This window comes from Mus caroli, unplaced genomic scaffold, assembly GCF_978045245.1.
Source record: "Mus caroli unplaced genomic scaffold, Mus_caroli_1 scaffold_14, whole genome shotgun sequence".
NCBI lineage: Eukaryota > Metazoa > Chordata > Mammalia > Rodentia > Muridae > Mus > Mus caroli.
In genome coordinates this window covers 21,853,383-21,862,327 of record NW_028227269.1, presented here as the reverse complement: position 1 = coordinate 21,862,327, position 8,945 = coordinate 21,853,383, and the positions used below count along the sequence as shown (strand labels likewise).

The 8,945-nt window shown below is 46.5% G+C and overlaps 1 pseudogene; it reads left to right on the top strand.

Moving 5' to 3' along the window:
- Nucleotides 1-3,477: 3,477 nt before the first annotated feature.
- LOC147001200 (hippocalcin-like protein 1) lies at nt 3,478-6,417 on the top strand (annotated as a pseudogene).
- The last annotated feature ends 2,528 nt before the right edge of the window (nt 6,418-8,945 follow it).

Below are 8,945 nucleotides of genomic sequence, written 5' to 3'. Positions count from 1 at the left end.
ACAATTTCAATATTTTTGTATCTGTTGAGGCCTACTTTGTGACCAATTATGTGGTCAATTTTGGAGAAGGTACCATGAGGTGCTGAGAAGAAGGTATATCCTTTTGTTTTATGATAGAATGTTCTGTAGATATCTGCCAGATCCATTTGATTCATAATTTCTCTTAGTTTCACTGTGTCCCTGTTTAGTTTCTGTTTCAATGATCTGTCCATTGGTGAAAGTGGTGTGTTGAAGTCTCCCACTATTATTGTATGAGGTGCAATGTGTGCTTTGAGATTTACTAAAGTTTCTTTAATGAATGTGGCTGCCTTTGTATTTGGAGCATAGATATTCAGGATTGATAGTTCCTCTTGGAGGATTTTACCTTTGATGAGTATGAAGTGTCCCTCCCTGTCTTTTTTAATGACTTTGGGTTGGAAGTCAATCTTATCAGATATTAGAATGGCTACTCCAGCTTGTTTCTTCATGCCATTTGCTTGGAAAATTGTTTTCCAGCCTTTCATTCTGAGGTAGTGTCTATCCTTTTCTCTGAGATGAGTTTCCTGTAAGCAGCAAAATGTTGGGTCTTGTTTGTGTAGCCAGTTTGTTAGTCTATGTCTTTTTATCGGGGAGTTGAGTCCATTGATATTAAGAGATATTAAGGAAAAGTAATTGTTGTTTCCTGTTATTTTTGTTGTTAAAGTTGGCATTTTGTTCTTGTGGCTGTCTTCTTTTAGGTTTGTTGAGGGATTACCTTCTTATTGTTTCTAGGGCATGGTTCCTGTCCTTGTATTGGTTTTTTTCTGTTATTATCCTTTGAAGGGCTGGATTCGTGGAGAGATAATGTGTGAATTTGGTTTTGTCGTGGAATACTTTGGTTTCTCCATCTATGTTAATTGAGAGTTTGGCTGGGTATAGTAGCCTGGGCTGGAATTTGTGTTCTTTTAGTGTCTGTATAACATCCGTCCAGGATCTTCTGGCTTTCATAGTCTCTGGTGAAAAATCTGGTGTAATTCTGATAGGCTTGCCTTTATATGTTACTTGGCCTTTTTCTTTTACTGCTTTTAGTATTCTATCTTTATTTAGAGCATTTGTTGTTCTGATTATAATGTGTCGGGAGGTATTTCTTTTCTGGTCCAGTCTATTTGGAGTTCTGTAGGCTTCTTGTATGTTCATGGGCATCTCTTTCTTTAGATTTGGGAAGTTTTCTTCTATAATTTTGTTGAAGATGTTTGCTGGTCCTTTGAGTTGAAAATCTTCATTCTCATCCACTCCTATTATCCGTAGGTTTGGTCTTCTCATTGTGTCCTGTATTTCTTGGATGTTTTGAGTTAGGATCTTTTTGCATTTTACATTTTCCTTGATTGTTGTGCCGATGTTCTCTATGGAATCTTCTGCACCTGAGATTCTCTCTTCCATCTCTTGTATTCTGTTGCTGATGCTCGTATCTATGGTTCCAGATTTCTTTCCTAGGGTTTCTATCTCCAGTGTTGCCTCATTTTGGGTTTTCTTTATTGTGTCTACTTCCCTTTTTAGGTCTAGTATGGTTTTGTTCATTTCCATCATCTGTTTGGATGCGTTTTCCTGTTTTTCTGTAAGGACTTCTACCTGTTTGATTATGTTATCCTGTTTTTCTTTAAGGATTTGTAACTCTTTAGCAGTGTTCTCCTGCAATTCTTTAAGGGATTTTTGTGCTTCCTCTTTATTGTCTTCTGCCTGTTTAGCAGTGTTCTCCTGCATTTCTTTAAGTGTGTTATTAAAGTCCTTCTTGAAGTCCTCTATCATCATCAGGAGATATGCTTTTAAATCCGTGTCTAGCTTTTCCGGTGTGTTGGGGTGCCCTGGACTGGGCGAAGTGGGGGTGCTGGGTTCTGATGATGGTGAGTGGTCTTGGTTTCTGTTAGTAAGATTATTACGTTTACCTTTCGCCATCTGGTAATCTCTGGGGTTACTTGTTATCGTTGTCACTGTTTAAAGATTGGAGCAGAAGCTGTGTTCCACTCACCAGCAGTCTCTAAATCCTGCGGCGGGGGTCGTGGGTAGCTGGCAGGTGTCAGGCAACCCTGCTCTCCCGCTACCCCGGCGCTGACCGGCCGGATGAGGCCTGTGGCCCTACTCAGGCCGGTTTCTGCTTCCCTAACTAATGCAGTCTCAGGTCCCGCGCAATTGGATTGGAGCAGAAGCTGTGCTCCACTCACCAGAAGTCTTAAGATCCTGTGGCTGGTGTTGTGGGTAGCTGGCGAGTGTCAGCCGACCCTGCGCCCCAGCTGCCCCGGTGCTTTTCTGACCGGAAGAGGCTTGTGGCCCTATGTATGCCGGATTTCTCTCTCCCCAACCAGAGCAGTCTCAGGTCCCGTGTGATTGGAGTGGAGCAGAAGCTGTGTTCCACTCACTAGCAGTCCCAAAATCCTGCGGCGGGGGTCGTGGGTAGCTGGCGGGTGTCAGGCAACCCTGCGCTCCTGCTACCCCAGCGCTGGTCTGGCCGGATGAGGCCTGTGGCCCTACTCAGGCCGGTTTCTGCTTCCCTAACTAGTGCAGTCTCAGGTCCCGCGCAATTGGATTGGAGCAGAAGCTGTGCTCCACTCACCAGAAGTCTTAAGATCCTGTGGCGGGTGTTGTGGGTAGCTGGCGAGTGTCAGCCGACCCTGCGCCCCAGCTGCCCCGGCGCTTTTCTGACTGGAAGAGAGCAAGAATGGGGTTTTTAAATGTAATTTATAAAATTAGGGTTGCTGATAAATGAAGTTGAACTTTGAAGGGCCAAAGCCATGTTCCTGTTCTCTGGTATCATCCCTGAGTCCACTCAGGATGGGTGTCAACCTAGTTCTAAATTTACCCTAGCTGTGTTAGGTAGGAATGTGAACCACTAACATCCGCCTATGCAGGAGGGATTTATTTACTATGCAGCATCAGCAAATGTATCTGTGACCAGGAAACAAACACACTGGGTCCCCCACGAGAAAAAGAATGAGCTGTTCAAAGTGAAGAGTCAGGATTGGGTCCACGAGACCCCTTTTCCCCAAGCTGATGAGCTGAGGGTTTTGTCTCAATCCTGCCCTTTGTTTAACCCTCACAGGACATTTGACAAAGCTTCATTACACTGATTTTAGGTTGTCTCTCCCTGTCCTCTTATACCATGATTCTGCATGCATGCTCCAAGTAGACTGTATTTATCCATAAAAAGATATTCTTACTATCTTTCCTAGAGTGTTCTGGGTTTTGCCATGTTATATAGAACCATAGCAAAATTACAGTTATGAAGTAGCAACAAAAATGACTTTATAGCTGGGGGTTCACCACAACATGAAGAACTGTATTAAGGGGTTGCAGCTTTAGGAAGGCTGAGAACCACTGCTGTTATGGATGTCACTGGACATACAGAGGATATTGCTTAGCCAGCATGGTGCTAGGTTGTGATAGGAAGTCAGACTTGGGGTTTCAGGTATCCACAGCTCACCTTGTGTCTTGGCCTTGCAGGTTTAGTCTCCACTGCCAGCTGCCATGGGCAAGCAGAACATCAAGCTGGGTTCTGAGGTGCTGCAGGAACTGCGGAAACACAGGGATTTCACCGACCATGAGCTTCAGGAGTGGTACAAGAGCTTCTTCAATGACTGTCCCACTGGCCACCTAACTGTGGACAATTTCAAGATAGGCCAACTTTTTCCCCTACAGAGAAGCCTCTAAGTTCGCTGAACATGTTTTCCACACCTTTGACACCAACAGTGACAGCACCATCGACTTCTGAGTGTTCATCATTGCTCTGAGCCTGACCTCTCGGGGCAAGCTGGAATAGAAGCTCAAGTGGGCCCTCAGCATGTCCGACCTAGACAGCAATGGCTACATCAGCAGCAGTGAAATGGTGGAGATAGTGCAGGTACCTACACTTGACAGGGCCTGGCACATGGGGAGTGCAGGGATCCAGGACCCGCATCCTTGGCCCCATACACCAGGTCATTCCTTTGCCCACTTGCTACCTGGGTATACTAAAGGAATGCATGTCTTTGCAGAGAGTAAAGATAAAAACCAAGCATCTATCAATTGCATGCTGAACATCAGGCTCCAGCTGAGCTCATCCATCAGGTTTATTCACACAATTCTATAAACTGGGTCTTTTTTTTTTTTAACCTCTAATGAGATCTGAGTCTCAGATAGGAGATTAAGAATTGTCAAAGCAAGAACTGGGAAAATGACTCAGTGGGGAAGAAGAGTTGATACCCAGCATGAGCCTGAGTTCTGATCCCAACACCCACGGAAAAGGCAGGAGTGGCTGAGCATGCCCGAAACCCTAGAACTAGGGGACAAGTGAGTCCTAGAAGCTTGCTGAGCAGGCAACCTAGATAAAATGGTAATCCCCAGATGGGTTCAGTGAGAGGGTAAAGGGAATATTGTGAACACCGGTATTCCTGTTTGGCCTCTGCACGGGTGGGTGTTCATCTGCATACACATTAGTTGTCTATAGGGCTTCCTATAGAAATCACAATGACACAGTAAAGGATGAGTCAGCAGTCAGTTCTTTACAGGAGCGATGCTTATGTGCACCCTGGATCTTCCTGCCCCATGCTCTAAACCATCTCTGTATTTGGTCCAGTGGGCTGACTCTGTGGGTAAATGTGCTTGCTACCAAGCCTGGCAGCCTGGGTTTGATCCCTAAGACCCACATGGTAGGAAAAGAGAACCAGCTTCCACAAGTTGTCCACTGAATTCCACATGAGATCACCTCCCCCAAATAAATAATTACATACATCCATAAAATAAATAAATAAAGTAGTTGTATACAGTTCCTAATACAATGGCTATAGATGTTAATATAGATGTTAATAAAATTTGTATTATTTGGGAAATAACAAGAAACTGTCTATGTACCTCCAGTTTCATTTTCTAGACTATTTCCCACCCGTAGTTTGTTGGATCTGCAGATTCAGGACCCATGGGTGGGCAGGGCTCAATGTATTTCCCCTAAGACCTTCCCTCCAGGATTTCCCAGCTCTCCACCAAAGATCCTCCTTTCAGACAAACGCTTTGCCCCACAACCTCCCCTCTACTCCGAACCAAGGAGCCCTCCATTCTTCCATGCCCCAGCTGTATTCTGTGCTGTTGAACGTCACTTAAATTTTCCTGGCTCCTTTTTCCCAGCTCCTTGTCTGTGAAACTTGTTCTGATGAGAGAAGGGTCCTGACTCTGCCCTGTCCATGCTTCTTGGTTAGCTGAGAGAAGACCATAACCCACCCTCCATCCTCCAGAGCACACTCACAGATGCCCCTTTGCAGGCCATTTACAAGATGGTGTCCTCCATGATGAAGATGCCTGGGGACGAGTCCATGCCCGAGAAGCAAACAGACAAGATCTTCAGGCACATGGACACTAACAATGATGGTAGGAAACATGGCAGGAGTGAGCAGGTCGGGTGGGAAGAGGGTATTGGGAGAGGGGTGGGGTGGGGAGAGGGGAGTAGATGAGCCTGTGAAACTGTTGATGGCACAGAGGTGTTTGGGATATACCCTCTGCCCTATATAGGCTTGCCCTTTTCTAGCCCACTTGATTCAGCTCTGATTGAGGGAGGGAGACTAGAATTTAGGGTCAGGTACGCCTAGCTTGCATCCTGTACCCTTCCTAGGACTCTATAACCATGGGCATGTCAGTAGACCCTCTGACCTTCAGGCTTCATCCCCGTTGTCTGAGTTAGGGTTTCCATTGCTGTGATGACACACCATGGCCACAAGCAACTTGGGGAGGAAAGGGTTTATTCACTCACAGTTTCCATATAACTGTTCATCATCAAAAGCAGTGAGGGCAGGACTCAAACATGGCAGGAATCTGAAGGCAGGAGCTGATATAGAGACCATGAAAGGGTTGCTACTTCCTGGCTTGCTCCCCATGGCTTGCTCAGCCTTCTTTCTTATAGAACTCAGAATCACTAGCCCAGAGTTGTACCACCTACACTGGGCTGGGCTCTGCTCCATCAATCACTAGTTAAGAAAATACCCTCTGGTCAGGCATGGTGGCACGTCTTTAATCGGAGCTCATAGGAGACAGGAGGCTCTCTGTGAGTTCAGGGCTAACCTGGTCTAAAAAGTGAGTTCTAGAACAGCCAGGGCTGTACACAGAGGAAACCCTGTTTCAATAAGCAAAACAAAAGGGAGGAAAGGAGGGAGAGAAGGAGGGAGGTAGAGAGACAGGGAGAGAGAGAGAGAAGAGACTGGACATTGTCCATTTTCCAGAGGGTTCCAGACTTTAACCAGAGCACTGGCTAATCCTAAGTCTCCCTCTTCCATTCCTCAGGCAAAATGTCCCTGGAAGAATTCAACAAAGGTGCCAAGAGCGACCCATCCATTGTCCGGTTGCTGCAGTGTGATCCCAGCAGTGCTAGCCAGTTCTGAGGGGAATGGGCTTTACACAGTTGTGAGAAACACAGGCTTGACCTGCCATCTTCAGCTTTGTTTGCAAAAGTGGATTTCTCCATTATTTCTCCTGCTCTCTCGGGACCTGGGTTCAGGCAGCACATCACACTCACCTGGTCTGGCTGGATGCAGCTCCCTCCTCTATCTTACCCAATATATGTCCCTCCCCATCCAGTCCAGGCTGGTTCCTTCCAAGGTTTCAAGTGTTCTCAGCTGTAGGGCTCCTTCCCTGCCCACAGAGGGCCTGGAGGCCCTTAAGGACACCAGACAGGATGTTTCAGTATCTTACCGAGACCAGCTGATTTATTCAATGATCCCAGCTGACTTTGTGAGGATGAAGAACATGGAGAGCAGACAGGCAAGCCCTTCCTGTGCGTGGCTCCACCTCCCTTGTTTATTTTCTCTGACCAAAGCTGCTTGCATGTATATACCGTGGTATCCTTACTTTTAATATATACGTTTTGTATAAAGTGAGAAGGTTCAGCCCCTGTATTTAAAGCCTCTGACTACCTTTATAGCATGGTCCCCTGTGACCTGGGATTCTCCCCACCCCAAAGTCTGGCTGTGCTGTGGTATTTATGTATTCATTTGCCTAATTACACAGGAGATACATGCATGCCCAGGGCTGTGGACATCTGCCCTCTGTCCTGCAAACACAGGTGTTCCTGTGTGTTATGTCCTTGCTTTCCATTGGCCTGGCATATTAAAATGATCAAATAAACCAAGGTCTGTGAGTTTCCTGTGTTGCCCCAAGCACCCTGTTTATGGTTCTCTCTCCAGTGAGTGTGGGGATGAAGCAGATAAGTGGTAGACATGGGGAAAGTCCTTGAATGTCTGGAACAGCCGAGAATTTGTCAGAGAGGAGTACATGCCAGCCTTTCCCCACTCAGTGGGCTTCACACACAGCAAGGCCATTGGCCCTCCTGCTTTAAGCCACAGAACCTGTAGTCTGAGCCCCAGACCGTCTGATGATGTTCAGGAAGCACCCACTGAGCACCTGTCCTGGGTGAGCACTGGAGACTCTGAGATTGGCCAGACATTGTCTTTGCTCCCACCTCACCTCAAGGAGAAAGGTGCTGTTGGCTAGAAGGTGTTTTAGATATTGGACAGAAGCAGTACCTCAGGGCCAAATATGTGTCTTGGCTAATGTCAACCACCAATCTTGCAAGCCATCCAGCAGTTCACTTGGAGGGGGTACACCTGAGTGGTAGGCCGGCACTTAAAGAAAGGGAAACTAGGTGGATGAGAGAGAAATGGAACCAAGACAATGTTCTGATCAAGGTTCAAATGTTTAATGACAAATGCACTTATAAAGGAGGGCGTAGGCCCATTCCCACCCATTCATTCTTGGAGCCTGAAACCAGCTGAAGGTGATTATGTGCAGGATATGGCATAGTCTCTGGAATAACTCCTGGGCCTCTCAGCAGGTAGCAGTATCTTGAAGAGGAACAGCAACAGTGGCTAAACAATTGAGTGATCTAGGGAGGAAGGCTCCACCCTAGGTAATCTCCTTAGTGGCAGCAAGGTCAAGGTCTGGCTCAGCTAGCTTCAGGCTGAGGGAAGGTTACACAGCAAGTTCAGGATCACTTATTCAAATAATGGGGAATAAGAGGATGGATGGATGTGTCTGCCCAGTTTTGAAGACTTCTCTTTTTCTCTTTCTCTTTCTCTTTCTCTTTCTCTTTCTCTTTCTCTTTCTCTTTCTCTTTCTCTTTCTCTTTCTCTTTCTCTTTCTCTCTCTCTCTCTCTCTCTCTCTCTCTCTCTCTCTCTCTCTCCCTCTCCCTCTCCCTCTCCCTCTCCCTCTCCCTCTCCCTCTCCCTCTCCCTCTCCCTCTCCCTCTCCCTCTCCCTCTCCCTCTCTCTCTCTCTCTCTCTCTCTCTCTCTCTCTCTCTCTCTCTCTCTCTGCCAACATGTGATTCCTGGGATTGTAACTCAGGACCTTAGGTAGAGCAGTCAGTGCTCTTAATAACTGAGCCATCTCTCCAGCCTTGGGAGTCTTCTGAAATGGAGAACTCAATGTCACACAAGATGTGAGAGTACAGTGAGGGGCAGAAATAAGATCACAGAAAGGGGCGGCTGAGGCAGATAAGTCATGAGTTCTGGGACAACCTGGACTCCATAGCAGAATTAATGTCAGAGGACCAAAGGACAAAGAAAACTCTATTGTGCTCAGGGCTGCATGGAAAAGGAATGGAGGTCAGAGAGCCACAGTCCAGAGATGCAATTACACTGCACAAGTACTTAGAACTGACTGTTCCCTATGTTTGTCTCCAGACTTGAAAGGCAACTCTGTTAACAACAGTGTTCATGTTCAAGGTGTGGTTGATCCATTATTCCTGCACTAGCTGTCAGAGCATGGCAGCTAAGGCCAGGACTATACAAGGCTTCCATTCAAAGTTTCACCTGATACCTGCTAGTGGAGATAAAAGACCCACAGCGTGAGGATTCCCCCAAGTTCTGACTCAGGAGAGGCGACACCCCAAAATCACCCACAAGAAATGTTCTTGCTGCAAACAGCAAGAGGATTTTTATTCAAGAGTGCTCTTGGGCCCACGGTCATACACCACGCA